Below are 15,913 nucleotides of genomic sequence, written 5' to 3' on the forward strand. Positions count from 1 at the left end.
ATTTATAGAGTGGGATTTATTTTAATTAGGGAGACTGAAAACATATTTGGGAAATGCACAAAGGACATTATTTAGCTGATTGCCTTCTTGCTTCAGATCTATCATAGCAGGATGATGTCTAATTTGAAAAACAAATCTGATCACAGTAATTTGAATTGACAGTTGCAAAGATACTGTGAGTATCATCCATATTTGAATGAAAACAACCTTTTTCTCCTTGACTTTCATAATGTTTCATTAAGTAACCTTGGTTAGAAACTCATGTCACTGTTTCATTAGAGCCAGCTAGGTCAGGCTGCTGCTATGTGAGGTATATGTAAATAAAGATATATGTATTTTTTTTTCTCTCTCCGAAAGGGCAGTAGCCCTCCTGTGTCCTTCTTTCCCATTGCTTGAACTTCTTGCAGTGTTGCATGATCTCTCCTTTGAAAATAATGGAGTTTCCTTATATTGCATCTTTCAGATGAATATTGTACAGCAAGCAGTGGTGATCCTGTGATGTGTATATATTCTGAGTCTCCTCACCCATTTTTTTTTCCCCTTTACCTTGCCCCCTACACTTCATGTGTTTACAGTATGTACCCTACGTGCCCTAATCATATAAGGAAAATGTTTCTTTATCCATCAATTTATCTTATTCAAGACAGCCTGTTTACTGCTCCAATTGTGTCTAGGTGGGCAAACTGGCTTGGAAGCAAGGTTTGAGAATCAGACGTGCCATAGTCCAAATCATGCAAGTTGTCTTTCCTGAAATACTGTTCCCCTAGCCCTGCCTCTCTTTATTTTCTTGCCAGCCCCAGCTCTCTACCTCTCTCCTTAGGCCTGCTTCTATACTCTCTGTGGCCACCCAGCACCTTTTCACTTCCCTCATTGGCTCTTAACTCCCTGCCATCTAATCCACCTGAAACTGCCCACCCTCCAGCCTCCAAATGTTACCCTAGCTTCCAAGCACTGCTTCCCTCCTGACCCTATCTTTCAAGTTGTCAAACTGTACCGTCTGCCTTTTCACAGATGATTGTTGTATTAGGAAGTGATCCATACACACAGTACAAAACACTTTGGGAACCCCTGATAGAATAGGTCTCCATCATATCATAGAATCCTAGAAATTAGAGAACGGGGCTCCATAGGGAGTAAGATAAGCCCCGAGCAACAGAGTGCAGTAGTCACTCCACTGCAAGTAGTCCCCCTGGGGCACCAGGGAAGAGCATCAAACACACAAGCGGAGATGTTATAAGCAAAGAAACGGTGACATTTAGGAATAACATACAAGCTGAATAGACCTTGGAGCAGTCGGGTGTTAGTCTGACTTGATTTCAGTGAAAAGCTACATTAAAGAAAACATGCAAGTGACAAAAGCAGGTGAAAATTTGTATAGAAATATCAAAATGCTGGCTGTAGAAGAACATCCAGCTGAAGAGTACAAAGTAGCCGGGAGAGCCCAATGGGCTGAAAGCAGAAAAATGAGCTAATTCTTACCAAATATGGCAACAGGGAGGGTCACAAAAATGGCCTGAAATAGTGTAGCCATGGTAACATTGGGGGCCATCTAGCCACCTTGCAGTCTCAGTGGGCACCAGCAGCCAAAGTCTCACATCTAGGAATTGGCGCACCACTGCACTGGAGGCCTGCCCACTGCTGCTGGGAAGAATGTGCTTTGTGCATTAGCATTTTGGAAACAAGCTTCCGGTAGGGACATATATCAGGTAACAACAGCCTGAAATGACTCCCAGTAAGGAGAGGGGCCTTTCTCTATGTAGCAAGACAGGCACTTATTTGGTAATAGAGATTAGGATAGATTAGCCAGATAAGGACTAATGACCTTTAGGAAAAGTGGCAATCATTTGGACCTGTGAGTAGAGATTGGCGGCCACTGTAGAGGTTGAAGGAAAAATTCCTCTTTTGCTTCAAAGCACATGCTGTGAGCCTCAGCTGCAGCATGTGATATAATTTAGACAAGCTCCATGCAAGCTCAAACTGCATTCCTCCTGAAAAATGCAAGCGGCCTGGGGAATAGTCATGCCAATCTCTGCTCAACTCCTGTCTTGTCCTATGTTTGTATAAATCCTTCCACACATGCCTGTTACCAACCTCAGAGTGCACACCACAACTCCCAAGGGGATGTTACTTGGACTGCCATTCTCTAGATCACAAATTTCTTCCATATCACAATTCTATCTGTTGAGCCACTGCACAAATGGCATGCTCCAGGGGATAAGCAAGGCGTTATCCGGTGTACCTGTTTGTAGGTTAGGTCCTAAGTAGTATAGTAACATAGATTCACAGCTATCAATAAAGAAAGAGTATGTATTTTCAGTAACATCCCTTGGTAGACTGTAGGTTGAATAGGAATTAATCCAAATTGTGGTTAGATTATACTGGAGTCCGCTAAGAAAAAGTGCATTCAGTTAACATCACCAAGTGATTCCAGCTAACTATTACAACTTTATCCAAAATTGATTGTACTGAAGTCGTATAACAGAAATGTATTTCTACAGTGAACATTACCAACCTCTGATTTATATTTGAAGTAATCTTTTTTTTTTTTACTGCCTCCTATCTCATGGGGTTGCAAAAGATGATTAGTACATGTTTTCATGTTAGCAAAATGATTAATACCACAAAATTGGATCTCTTCATATATACTGGAGTTTATGGCCAGTGGGAAATTGGCCTTTTATATCTTGCTGCAGTTGAAAGTATCAGCTTTGGGAACAGAAACAATATTGCCTTTTTAATGAAATATTGTCCACTTACTTGAACAGTTCTGATTAATTTGTTATTTGTTAGGATATTATTTCAGTGTTGGCTGCCTGTTAGAAGTAAACTAAAAGTCACAATACATACAAAGACATGGTTTTTGTTTTCATTTTATTTAACTTTTGCAATGTGGTTAGTTGTTAATGTTGCTTACTGTTAATATTTTTCACATTTTTATTTAATGGTTCTGAGATTAAAACGTAGACAAGAAGACATTTTGGTACTCTTTTTGACTGTGCCACAAGCTTCCTGTGTAACTTTGGCCAGGTCACTTAATCTCTTTGTGTCTTTACCTTCCTCATTTATAAAAAGGGGATAATACTAATTGACTTCACAGAGGTGTAGTGAGGCTTAGCTCAGTAATGTTTGTAAAGCACTTTGAGATTTTTGTTGATGGTGTAGAAATGCAAAATATTATTATACTAGAACTATGAAGGACTTCAAATGACAGTAAAACTTGTAAGTCCCCACAGCAATGTATGGCCACAAAAAGGCAAGGTAATGATAAACAATTCTATGGAGATGGGCAGCTTCTCTCAGACCAAAGCTTTGTCTTGTTTCTCTGCTTCCAAAAAGCAGAAATATCAGCTGAATGAAATATTTCTTTTAGACACCATCATTCTGTTTTTGTTTTAATATTTGTGACTTGATCCTTTTTTGACAAAGGCCCCTATATTTCAAAGACTTTCTTCCGTGCTTAAATTTACTCATGCGAGTTGTCCCACTGACTTTCCCTATTCCCACCTCCTCCTTCTTAGCAGGCCCAAATATACCTGCAGTGCACACCCACAGTCCCACCCCTTACAATTTCTGGTCATGTTCCATTTTGGAGGGTCGTGAGTCTAGGGTCTTCGTTCCACCTCTTTTGTATCCCATGGGAGGAGTGAGGAATGATGTTGTGCTCTGGTCGGGGATAGGCATTTCTTTGGTCTTTTAGTGTTTTATACTTTCCTCAACCAATCCCCATTTGCCCCTCCTGACTGCTTGCTTGACCTTGGCTTGAGAAAAGAAGCAGGCAGCCTTCCAGTGTATACTTATATATTACACTCCCACCATACACCGTAACACTTTAGCTCCATCCCTTATCTTTTCTCATTGTACTAAAAGCCTCATCTGGTTGTGAGAAATGCAACACACTGTGTCTTTGTTCATTGTTGTTCACACATATCAGTATAAGATATAAGTCAAACCCAAAATTCAATCTCAGGCTGACAAACAAGTTTATATGCTAACAGGATGGTTTAATATTGTTGACAGGAGAGCTCTCTCCCTTCAGCACAGAGCGACTACATGGGAGATCTTACAGCAGAGCAGCTGCATCAGTACAGTTGTGCTGTTTTAAACTTTCTAGTGTAGCCATGGCCCAACACACAGCTCAGAATTTCTTCTAGTGCAGTGGTTCCCAAACTTGTTCCACCATTTGTGTAAGAAAAGCCCCTGGTGGGCCGGGTTGGTTTGTGTACCTGCCGTGGCCGCAGGTTTGGCCGATCGTGGCTCCGAGTGGCCGTGGTTCGCTGCTCCAGGCCAATGGGAGCTGCTGGAAGCGATGGCCCGTACGTTCCTGTGACGATGCGGTTCTGGCAGGACCCAACTGAGAGTGCCAATTCAGGACCAATTGCTTAAACAGGGCAGTTACAGCCCTATGCTCAAGTTTTTTCCACCTCTAAGGCAAACCAAACCAGCCAGACAAAAGGGACTTTGGTTTCACCCCACTGGCTAACCACAAGTCACACAAGCAATTTCCTTAGACACTCCAGTCTCCCAGTATCACCATCAGTGCCACTCGTCCTGGGGATGAATGGTTATGAAAACCAACACCCCAATAAAAGAAAACAGTTCTCTCGATCCCAAAGGACCAAGCCCCAGACCCAGGTCAATATACACATCAGATCTTACCCACAAATCATGCTGTTGCCAATTCTTCAGAATCTAAAATCTAAAGGTTTATTCATAAAAGGAAAAAGATAGAGATGAGAGCTAGAATTGGTTAAATGGAATCAGTTACATACAGTAATGGCAAAGTTCTTAGTTCAGGCTTGTAGCAGTGATAGAGTAAACTGCAGGTTTAAATCAAGTCTCTGGAGTGCATCCCTCGCTGGGATGGGTCCTCAGTCCTTTGTGCAGAGCTTCAGTTTGTAGCAAAGTCCCTCCAGAGGTAAGAAGCAGGATTGAAGACAAGATGGAGATGAGGCATCAGCCTTTTATAGGCTTTTCCAGGTGTAAGAACCTCTTTGTTCTTACTGTGGAAAATTACAGCAAAATGGAGTCTGCAGTCACATGGGCAAGTTCCTGCACACCCTGCTGAGTTACAAGGCATATCTGCCTCCTCTCAATGGGTCAATTGTGTAGCTGATGGTCCTTAATGGGCCATCAAGCAGGCTAGGCAGAGCTAACACCAACTTGTCTGGGATGTTTCCCAGAAACACAACACAAATTTGAAATACTGGCAGTATAGATCCAATACTCATAACTTCAACTACAAAATGATATAGACATACAGACAGCATAATCATAACCAGCAACCCATAACCTGGTCTTAGACACCTTATATGACCCCCTTTACATAAGATTTGGTGCCACTACAGGACCTAGGTTGCAAACCATGTTCTATATGGTCCCAGTTTATATCAATAACGTCACAGTCCCTCAGCCTGCACCGCTTCCAGCTGCTTCCATTGGCATGGAGCAGCAAAGCGCAGCCACTGGGGGGGGGGGAGGAGTGAGGGTGGGCATGTTTGAGGGGAGGAGGTGGAACTGGGTGGGGAAGGGGCAGAGAGGGAGTGGGAAGAAGCAGGGCAGGGGTGGGGCCTTGGAGGAAGGGGTGGAGTGGGGGGCGGGACCTGGGCAGAGCCAGGGGGAGCACCCACAAGCAGATTACAAACTCGGCTCCTATATTTTATTTTGTCACCAAAACAGGCCATTTTTGCTGCCAAAAGTTGCATTGCAGTGTGTACCCATCCACTGTTTTGTCGACAAAAACTGCCTTTTGTCAACAAAACTTTGTAGTGTAGCCAAGGCCTAAGTAACAATGTCAATTAATATAAATCCATTATTTCAATTGACCCAGTACAAAAAGGTGACAAGAGCAAAATAAAAATAAAAGCGAGAAAGTTATTGTAACACTTTGGAAAAAGCCAGTGAAGTGCAAAGAGATACCATCAGTATCTTCGAAGAGCCATTCTAAGGCCATATCTACACTACGCAGCTTTTAGCCACTGGGCTGGGTTGCTACAGCTGTGTCACTAAAAGGCGCGCAGCGTAGCCCCTGTTTGTCAGCTTTCCTGAAGACAAAAAACTTCCACCCACAACGAGCGGTGTTACCGTTGTTGGCAGGAGAGTGCTCCTGCTGGCAAAGAGCTGTTCACTCTGGTGCTTGTCAAGCAAAACTTTTGTCTTTCGGGGGAGGTGGGTTACACCTCTGAAAGACAAAAGTTTAGTCATTCAGTTGCCAGTGTAGACATAGGATAACTGTTTGACATGCTCAAAAATAGACTCCTGATAAGGACTTTTTTTTGCTAGACTTCTGTACATTCTTTTAGGAAAGTTGCCACTAGAACAGTGGCTCTCAACCTTCCCAGATTACTGTACTCCTTTCAGGAGTTTGATTTGTCTTGCATATCCCAAATTAAAAACTATTTGCTTACAAAATCAGACATCAAAATATAAAAACGTCAGAGCCACACTATTACCTAAAAAATGCTGACTTTCTCATTTTTACCATGCAGATCAGTAGTGTAGTTAGTCTTAGTCTAGCAGAGTAAAGATGTAGCCTGTTTATATTAACTAACTTGCAGCATGAGCAGCATAATGTGTACTTCACTTCTCGGATGCACACCCACTGCTTGCATCCGAAGAAGTGGGTATTCACCCACGAAAGCTCATGCTGCAAAACATCTGTTAGTCTATAAGGTGCCACAGGATTCTTTGCTGCTTCATTTTTACCATATAATTATAAAATAAATTGTTTGGAATAGAAATACTGTACTTACATTTCAGTGTATAGTATATAGAGCAGTGTAAAAAAGTCTCTGTCTGTATGAAAGTTTAGTTTGTACTGACTTCACAAGTGCTTTTTATGTAGCCTGTTGTCAACCTAGGCAAATCTCTAGATGAGTTAATGTGCCCCCTGGAAGACCTCTGCATATCCCTAGTGTTACACTTACCCCTGGTTGAGCACCACTGCACTAGACTAGGGCATGAGAAGGCTGCTTACAGCATGTGGATGGAGAAATGTCCCCGTAGTGGCATTTTTTTCATAACTGTATATCTTTTAAGAAGTACCGTCTCACTGGGCAACAACTGTGATGTTCCCAGTGTTTCCCTTTTGTTTGGCATTGTCAATTTGGCAGGGTATCAGCCAGTTCTTTGTTGTGCTGAACAGCAACCAGATTGTTCGAATCTGAATGGGTATTTTTCTCCCCTTCCTTCAAGCAGTTGATGCAAAAGGGGAAAAATAGACAAGGAAGTTTTGAAAAGACTTGCATCTTTATAATTTCTACAATACAATTGGATAAATCTAAAGGGGAGAAGGGTGTGTGTGGATGTAGGAGTGTGTATGCTGTAAGCAGCGTTCTCACTGCTTCCCACTTGTTTTAGTGGCATATTTCCTAGCAGAATGTACAGAAGTCTTGCAAAAAAGTCCCTGATTATGTGGAGTCTATTTGCTCATCATTTGCTTTTTCCAAAGTGTTAAGTACATTCACTTTCTGTCTCTTGTTTTTATTGTGCAATGGTCTTGTCACCATATTGTATTGAGTCAATTGAAATAATAGCTTTATCCTAATTGCCCTTGTTACTCAGAGTGAAGTAAAAGAGGTTGGGGTAGGGGGGTCGAGACCTGAGGAAGTAAGTATGTCTGCACTGCTGCCAGGGCTATAAATCCATGGATGGTGGCAACTGTGTGAACACTAGTGTAGACAGGCTGTGCTGTTGAAAGGCCCATGCAGTCTAACCCTGTTCAGAGCAAGTATAGTGATTAAACTGCGGTCAGCCTGTCTCTATTCAAGCTTCAACCATTGCTGGTTTTGCCTCTGTGGCAGGGAAGCCGAGTGTGTGTACACAATAGGGTGACCAGATAGCAAGTGTAAAAAATCAGGACAGGGGGTGGAGGGCTATAGGTGCCTATATACGAAAAAGCCCCCCAAATCGGGACTGACCCTATAAAATCGGGACATCTGGTCACGCTAGTACACAAGGCGTGTGTGTCAGACTGAGAGGAACACACAACAGTGTGTGTGTGTGTGTGTGTGTGTGTGTGTGGGAGAGGGAGAGGGAGGGAGAACTAACAGCCAGCCTGTGAACGTGACCGAGAAGTAACTGGGGGAATGCGGGGGGAGATGTGTGTGTTTGAGAGAGACACTGACAGAAAGCGAAAGTGTGGGTCAGAGATCGACACAAGCGGAGCCTCCAGCGCTCACACCTCCTTGTGCTGCGCGGCTGGGAGGGGAGAAAGCAAAGCAGCTGTTAGCTTTGACTGAGCCGCTGTAATTAGTGTGTGTGTCTCCCGCCCGCTCTGGTCTCCTCCCACCCCCTCTGGGTACTGGGCAGAGTCTCAGGCAGGGGATCGCTCTGCTCTGAAGTGCCTGGACTACGCTGGCCAAACCCGGGGCGAGCGAGAGCGTCTCCCAGCCGGAGGCTGCGGGCTGGTGAGAGCCCCGGGGTCGGAGCGGTGAGTGTGAGGCGCGGGGGCGGCCGGGCGGGGAGAGGGACCGACCCCCGCGGAGCTGCAGGCACACGCCGGGCGGCTTTGTTGCCCAGCTGAAGTTCAAGCGCTGGTTGCCTTGCAGAGCCGCGGGCTCCTGAAGCGCCTCTTGAGCTGCCGCGGGGCCCCGCTTTCTCACGGGCCGGGTTTGCCAGCGGGAAGCGGCCGGTGCTGTGAGACGCGTCGCGCTTTGTGTCCTGAGCGAGCCTGTAAGCGGAGGGTAAGAGCCCCCCGCACCTTGCCACAACCCGCGCGGGGAGCGGGCCGGTCGCGGGGAGCTGCCCGCCCGGGGACGGGTGAAAGCGGCTAGTTGCTAAGGTTACTAGGGGAGCGATGGAGAGGGTCACACATGTAGCCCCTCGGAGAAGAGGCTGGCTCCCTGTTGTGTGGGGAGCGAGCCTCTGGTTTAGAGCAGTGTTACGGGGGGGGCGGGAACAATTTGCATAGTGGGGGGTGATGAGAGCCATTGAACCAAACTGTAAACTCTGTATGTGATGGAAACCACTTCAAGGCAGGGAGTGTGGCTGCACCCGTCCTTCCAGTACCTATGAAATTAATAGGCAGCAGGTTTAAAACAAAGGGAAGTATTTTTTTCACACAATGCACCCTCAGATTGTATAACTCCTTGCCAGAGGATGTTGTGAAGGCCAAGGCTATAACTGGGTTCAAAAAAGAATTAGATAAATTCATGGAGGATAGGTCCATCAATGGCTACTAGCCAGGATGGGCAGGAATGATGTCTCTAGTCTCTGTTTGCCAGAAGGTGGGAATGGGCAACAGAATGGATCACTTGATGATTACCTGTTCTGTTCATTCCCTCTAGGGCACCTGGCATTGGCCACTGTCGGTAGACAGGATGCTGGGCTGGATGGACCTTTGGTCTGACCCAGTATGGCCGTTCTTATGTTCTTACATTATGTTCTTATGGATGTGTTTCTCAACCACCCATCCATGAACTGGTACCGGTCACTGAAATCTCTCTGACACAGTTTAGGAAGGCAATAGCTGGTCCGTGGTATGCGAGAGGTTGAGAGAGACTGCTTTAGGCTATGTCTACATTGAGTACCACAGTGGCACAGCTGTGCCACTATAGCTCTGCTGCTGTAAGGTACACAGTGTAGCCACTCTTTGCCAGCAGGAGAGAGCTTTCCTGATGACAAAATCACCCCCACGTGGGGCGGTAGCTTTGTTGGCGGGAAAGTGTCTCCTGCCGACAAAATGCTGTCCATAGGGACACTTTGTCATTGAAACTGTTGTCAGTTAGGGGTGTGAAAAAACACACCCCTGACTGACAAAACTTTTAATGACAAAGGTGCAGTGTAGACATAGCCTTAGAGGAAGAGTGGAGGTGAGAAAACGAGTCTAGGATCTGCCCCACATGCCCTTCCTCAAATAATCTGCTCTAGTTTAATGACATCACACTGAGCATCCTCCTCCCCTTGGGTAGAGTAAACGGATAAGAGCACAACTTGAAGCAAGCCTGCCATCAAAACAGTGTAAATAAGTGACTGCATTACTCCCACACCAGCCTATCAGCTACAAAAGATGATTTTTGTTTTTCTGCCCAGCTCCCCTGTAGGAAAGGTGCAGTCCAGTGGTGTGAGCATGGCACTCAGAGCTAGGAGCTCCTCTGTTCTCGTCTCAGCTCTAACTCCGATTTTCAGCTAAAAGCCTGGGCAAGTTTTCACTGTCTGTGTCAGTTTCCCCCTGTTTAAAATAGGAGTGATACCAACCTCACGTGGCCGTTGCTAATATTAATTAATTGGATAATGTACATAAGAATGGCCATATTGAGTGAGACCAATGATCCATCTAGCCCAGTATCCTGTCTTCTGACAATGCCTGATACGCAGAACAGGACAATTTATGAGTGATCCACCATCTGTTGTCCAGTCCAACTTCTGACAGTCAGAGGTTTAGGGACACCAGAGCATGGCTTGAGTCCCTGACTATCTTGGTTAATAGCCATTGATGGACCTATCCTCCATGAACTTATCTAATTTTTTTTTTACCCTAGTGATACTTTTGGTTTTCAGAACATCTTCTGACAATGAGTTCCATAGATTGACTGTACACTATGTGAAAAAGTACTGCCATTTGTTCATTTTAAACCTGCTGCCTATTCATTTAATTCAGTGACCCTTGGTTTGTGTGTTATGTGAAGGGGTAAATACCACTTACTTTCTCCACATCGTTCATAATTTTATAGACCTCTATCATAACCCCTCTCAGTCATCTCTTTTCTAAACTGAACAGTCCCATGCTTTTTCATCTCTCCTCATATGGAAGCTGTTCCATACCCCTAATTACTTTTGTTACCCTTCTCTGTACCTTTTTCAATTCTAATATATCTTTTTTTTTTTGAGATGGGTTGAGCAGACCTACATGCAATATTCAAGGTGTGAGTGTACCGTGTATTTACATAGTGGTATTATGGTATTTTTTGTCTTACTATGTGTTAGCTTTTTCAACTACTGCTGCATGTTGAGTGGATGTTTTCAGAGGACTATCTGTGGTGACTCCAAGATCTCTTTCTTGTAGTAACGGTGAATTTAGACCCCTATCATTTTGTTTGTGTAGTTGGGATTATGTTGTCCAATGTGCATTACTTTGCATTTGTAGACAATGAATTTCATCTGCCATTTTATTGCCCAGAGACAAGGTGGGTGAGGTAATAGCTTTTATTGGACCAACTTGTTTTGGTGAGAGACACAAGCTTTTGGGCCACACAGAGCTTTTCTTCAGGTCAGAGCTCTATGGCTTGAAAGCTTGACTTTCTCACCAACAGAAGTTGGTCCAGTAAAATATATTACCTACCCTCTTGTCTCTCTAATAGACTGACATGGCTACAACTACATTGCATACAACATTTTGTTGCCCAGTCACCCAATTTTGTGTGATTCCTTTGTAACTTTTCACTGTCTATTTTGGACTTTATCATGAGTAATTTAGTGTCAGCTACAAGTTTGTGTTTACCTCTTTCTAGCCCATTTATGAATGTATTCAACAGCAGTGGTAGAGGACAGATTCCTGAGGGGCCCTCTCTCCATTGTGAAAACTGACCATTCATTCCTACCCTTTGTTTCCTATCTTTTAACCAGTTACTGATCCATGAGAGGACCTTCCCTCTTAAGCACAGTAAGCAGTCATGGGATAAGAGCCTTTGGTGAGGGACCTTGTCAAAGGCTTTCTGAAAATCCAAGTACACTACATCCACTGGATCACCCTTGTCCACACGTTTGTTGACCTTTACCTGTTTGTAAAGCACTTTGAACATGAGAAGTGCCAAGTATTATCTCCTCAGAGAATATACATGATTTGGTTTAATTTGGGGATTTATCCCCGCCCCCCATTTTTCATTCCTAGCTTGCTAGGGTGACCAGATTTCACTATTCTGAATATGGGACACCTGGTAAAATTGCTTGTATTCAAGTGAGTTCAATGGCAATCAATCAGAACTATGCAGTACAAATGTTCAAATTAACATCAAGTTTACTGAACCCCTGTTAAAATAAATACTGTATAGTTGGATTCTCTTTACCTTCTTATCTTTAAGGCTTTAGGGTTCACACAGGAAGAGGTGACGCGCACACACACTCCCATACATCTCTCTCACGGGGGCGGTGACCGACTGATCCAACCCTCCCTGCCCGGTGCTCTCAGCCCTCCATTCCTGGCTGGGCCCCCGGGACAGATCTGCCTCTCCTGGTACCTGGCGCTGCATCTTCCCGAGGCAACACGTGGGGGAGCACACAGGGTCACATGCCTCCCTCCCCAGATTTCTGCCAGGGTTCACACCACAATGTGGCCAGCAGCAGCTTTCAGCACTGGCAGGGATGGGAGCTGCTTCCAGCCAGAGGAAAGGAGGAGCAGGGGAAGGGATGACCTGGCCCATGTCATTGCAGAAATGCAGAGCTCATCTTCCCCCCCTGCCCCCATGTCCCTTCCTGCCCGCAAAATGTCGAGAGGCACCTAACAACTCCAGGCTGCTGCTGGCCACCGACATAACCCAGCCGACTCCTGTCCCCCGGCTACAGTATAGGCAGTAAGGGGTTAAGCCCTAAGGATGCATTGTGCACCAGGGAACCTGACTGCAGGGGCTTCAGTGAACCCAGCCAGAGAGGTGGCTCAACACGGGAGGGGGCCTAGGAGATGGAGAAGCCCTGCACTCTGTGGGGGCAGGACCCAGGGTGGGGGTGGGGGGGTGAAGCGGGTTCTAAGCCTCTGCCCGGGGGGCTGCTGTGGAGCCTGCAGGGTCCAGCCGTGAACAGGCTGGAAATCATCGTCGTCCCACCCTGCCCCCCACCTAGGCTGACCAGACAGCAAGTGTGAAAAATCGGGACCGGGGGTAGGGGGTAATAGGAGCCTATATAAGAAAAAGACCAAAAAATTGGGACTGTCCCTATACAATCGGGACATCTGGTCACCCTACCCCCGCCGCCACTCCAGAGCTTAGCTGAGGGGGCGGAATGGCTGCTCTGTGCCAGCGCTGTGCAGGGCTTTGTCACATGCAGGACTCGGCTCCCCCTCGTCAATGCTCTGGACTGTTTTCTGGGGCACCGGCCCAGACAGAGGCAGTGGGGGAAGGAAGGAGCCTGCTGGCCAGGCTGTTGATGAGCTGAGCGCTCCGACCAGGGGCTGGTTCTCTGCACAGCACTGAGAATGGGATGCGCCCTGCTGGGGATGATGTGGAGGAGCAGTATGACTGGAAGGAGTGTGAAGAGGCAAAGCAGGGAGAGGACAGCGAGAGGAGGAGCATGTAAAGGGCTGATGGGTGGGCAACAGTGGCGATATGTAACCAGCCGCTGCTTGGCACCTGTCCGCACTCACCAGCTACTGCAGCATGCAGCCAGTGCCGGCTGGGAACGGAATGGGGTCTGGCACGCAGCAGGGGCTGCGCTGACGGACCAGCAGGGGGAGTGGCTGGCCCTGCATGCTGCAGCTTTGCCCCCACTACCAGCCTTGCACACCCACACCCACCATCAGCCACTGGACCCCCCTGCCCCCACTCACTGCTGGTGGTGGGTAGCTGGTGAGCAGGGATCTGGCCAGCAGCAGGACCCACAAGTACTGATTGGGATGAGACATAAAATACAGTACAATTTACCCATTTTAAAGAAAAAGTTGTGACACCTGCAGGAGGGCTTAAATATGAGACTGTCCCTTTAAAATGGGATGTCTGGTCACCCTACCTTTCTCCCTCCCTCCTGGCTGACCTGGACCCATGGTGACTTTCCTTTGCTAAGGAGGGCTAAATAGGACTTCTTTCAAAGCCTATCATTGCTGTCTTGAATTTGGCCTGGGAGGGAGAGTGGTGGGGTCACTGCAGAGGCTCCTCCCTTGGGCTAAGTAGGCTGACTCCTCTGTATTCCTATCCATGCTGGCACAGGGAGCAGGAGCCCAGCTCAGAGAACTGAACTTGTATGGTAGGATGTGCAGAGCTCTTAACTCTGTACCATGGTGGTGCAGAGTTGTTTGTACTACAATAGCACCTAGAAGCCCCAGCTGAGATTGGAGCATTAGGCTCTGTACAAACACATAGTAAGAGACAGTCCCTGCCCCAATGAGCACACAGTTTAAATAACCAAAGCAGGTAAATTGGTGGAGGGGAAACAAGCATGGAGAAGTGACTTGCCTAAGGTGACATACGAAGTTAGTGGCAGAGCTGGGGCACATAACCGGGTCTCCTGATTCCCAGTTCCATGCTTTATCCCATAGGCCACACTGCCTCCCCGTTGTAATAGCTCTTCATTGCAAAAATGAAATTTGTCTGTTTGTGGTGAAACTGAAAAAGTGTGTAAATCCTGTCAATAATGTTTGAAATAGAAGGTGTGGGATTATACTTAATGTTGAAAATGAATGAGTATAATCACCCATTTGGTCAACAGGTGGATAGACTGACTCAAAGTGGTATAGTATATATTGTATTTAATCAAATATAGCTTGAGCTTTCTTGAAATTTGGATATTTTACACTTGTTTGAGGCAACTGCGTGACCAACACATGGCAATGCCTCACTGTGCTTGGAAACCACTGTTCTATTTCAGTCAAGCATGATGTTCCTTAAAATAGCTCCCTGATTTCAAAGCAGAACAGTGAAGTGAGGCATGAGTGGTACATGCTTCTGGGAAACATATAGCACCTTGAAGTGAAGATCAGAAGGCAAAGTAGGAATCCCTGCGTAACATGGTGTGCAGACAAGATAAACCTACTTAGTATGATGCTATACCAAGAAACAAACATTGTGGCAAAACAAATACCAAATGCTTATCTTGGTACCAAAAAAGAGGTGTGTGGTCCAAAGGCAGTTTGAAGGAGCCAGACTCCAAATAGGGCAGCACAAGTTAAAATTGCCCCTAAGAGCTTGTGATCCGCTGTCAGCTCACAGTGTAGTAGATCTCAATTGCACTTACTAAATGCAGTGGCATAGCTGCAGTGGTCCAAGGGGCACACTGTCAAAAGGTAATGAGATTATGGGGGCCCAATTGGAGGGGCTGCTGGGGGAGATTGAGGCCTATTATCCCGTTGGGGCAGGAGGGCGGCTGGGATGCGGTGGGGGGCTTCAGCTGGAGTGACTGCAGGTGTGAACAGCTGGCAAGAACATGTGGAAAAGATGAGGGTGGGGGGAGATTGCAGCGCCAGGGGATGCACAGGGGCATGGAGACATAGGGGGAAACAGAGACGGGAGATGTGCTCCCCTTCCTCCCGACTCCTCCTGTGATGGAAGGTAAAGGCTTTGGTTGCTTTCCACAAGGCATGGGGAGGGAAGTTGGGGACTAGATTAGAGCTGGAGGAGACTGAATGGGAGAACTGAAAGAGGGTTTGTGGGGGGCTTAAAATGTGGCTAGCATAGGCGCCAACTCCATGGGTGCTCCAGGGCTGGAGCACCCCCAGGGGGAAAAATGGTGGGTGCTGAGCACTCACTGTTAGCCCCCCCCCCATCATTGCCTTCCCCCTCCCTCCCAGTGCCTCCCACCCGCCGTAATCAGGCGGGTGGGAGGGGTGGGGCCTGGTGCTGAGCCAGGGTCAAGTACCCCCCAGCACACTGGTGGCTAGGAGGGTGGATCAGGGAAGTGGGGACAGGAGAGGACCTGGAGAGCTAATTTAATCAGAGCTGTGGGAGCAGAGGGCTAGATTGAAGGAGGCTGGGAGGGCTGGATCAGAACTGGGATGGTGGGGAGAGTGGGGCCTTGGAGAAGCTGGGGATCTGTAGGGGAGCCACGAGGGAGCTGGAGGGAAGCTAGGCAGGAATTTGGGGACTAGAGGGATGATTGGGGCTATGGGGTAGCTGAGCAGGAGCTGGGAGACATGGGGGCTGGATTGGGGCAGCGAGGGAGATGGAGGGAAGCAGGGTGCTGGAGGAGGTTGGATTTTGGAATCAGGAAAGAGGCCCCTAACCTATTGTTGCACCAAGCCCTTTTGGGGTCTTGCTACATGATTGTCTACAAGTTT

The 15,913-nt window shown here is 46.7% G+C and overlaps 1 protein-coding gene across 1 annotated transcript in view; it reads left to right on the forward strand.

Annotated features, from left to right (window-relative positions):
• Window positions 1-8,298: 8,298 nt before the first annotated feature.
• MYO16 (myosin XVI) overlaps window positions 8,299-15,913 on the forward strand; it is a 575,450-nt gene continuing 567,835 nt past the window's right edge. The window contains exon 1 of the mRNA XM_039547002.1: window positions 8,299-8,428. The gene's annotated coding sequence lies outside the window, so the exon portion shown is untranslated. The remainder of the gene's footprint in view (window positions 8,429-15,913) is intronic.

This window comes from Mauremys reevesii, linkage group 1 (assembly GCF_016161935.1).
Source record: "Mauremys reevesii isolate NIE-2019 linkage group 1, ASM1616193v1, whole genome shotgun sequence".
NCBI lineage: Eukaryota > Metazoa > Chordata > Testudines > Geoemydidae > Mauremys > Mauremys reevesii.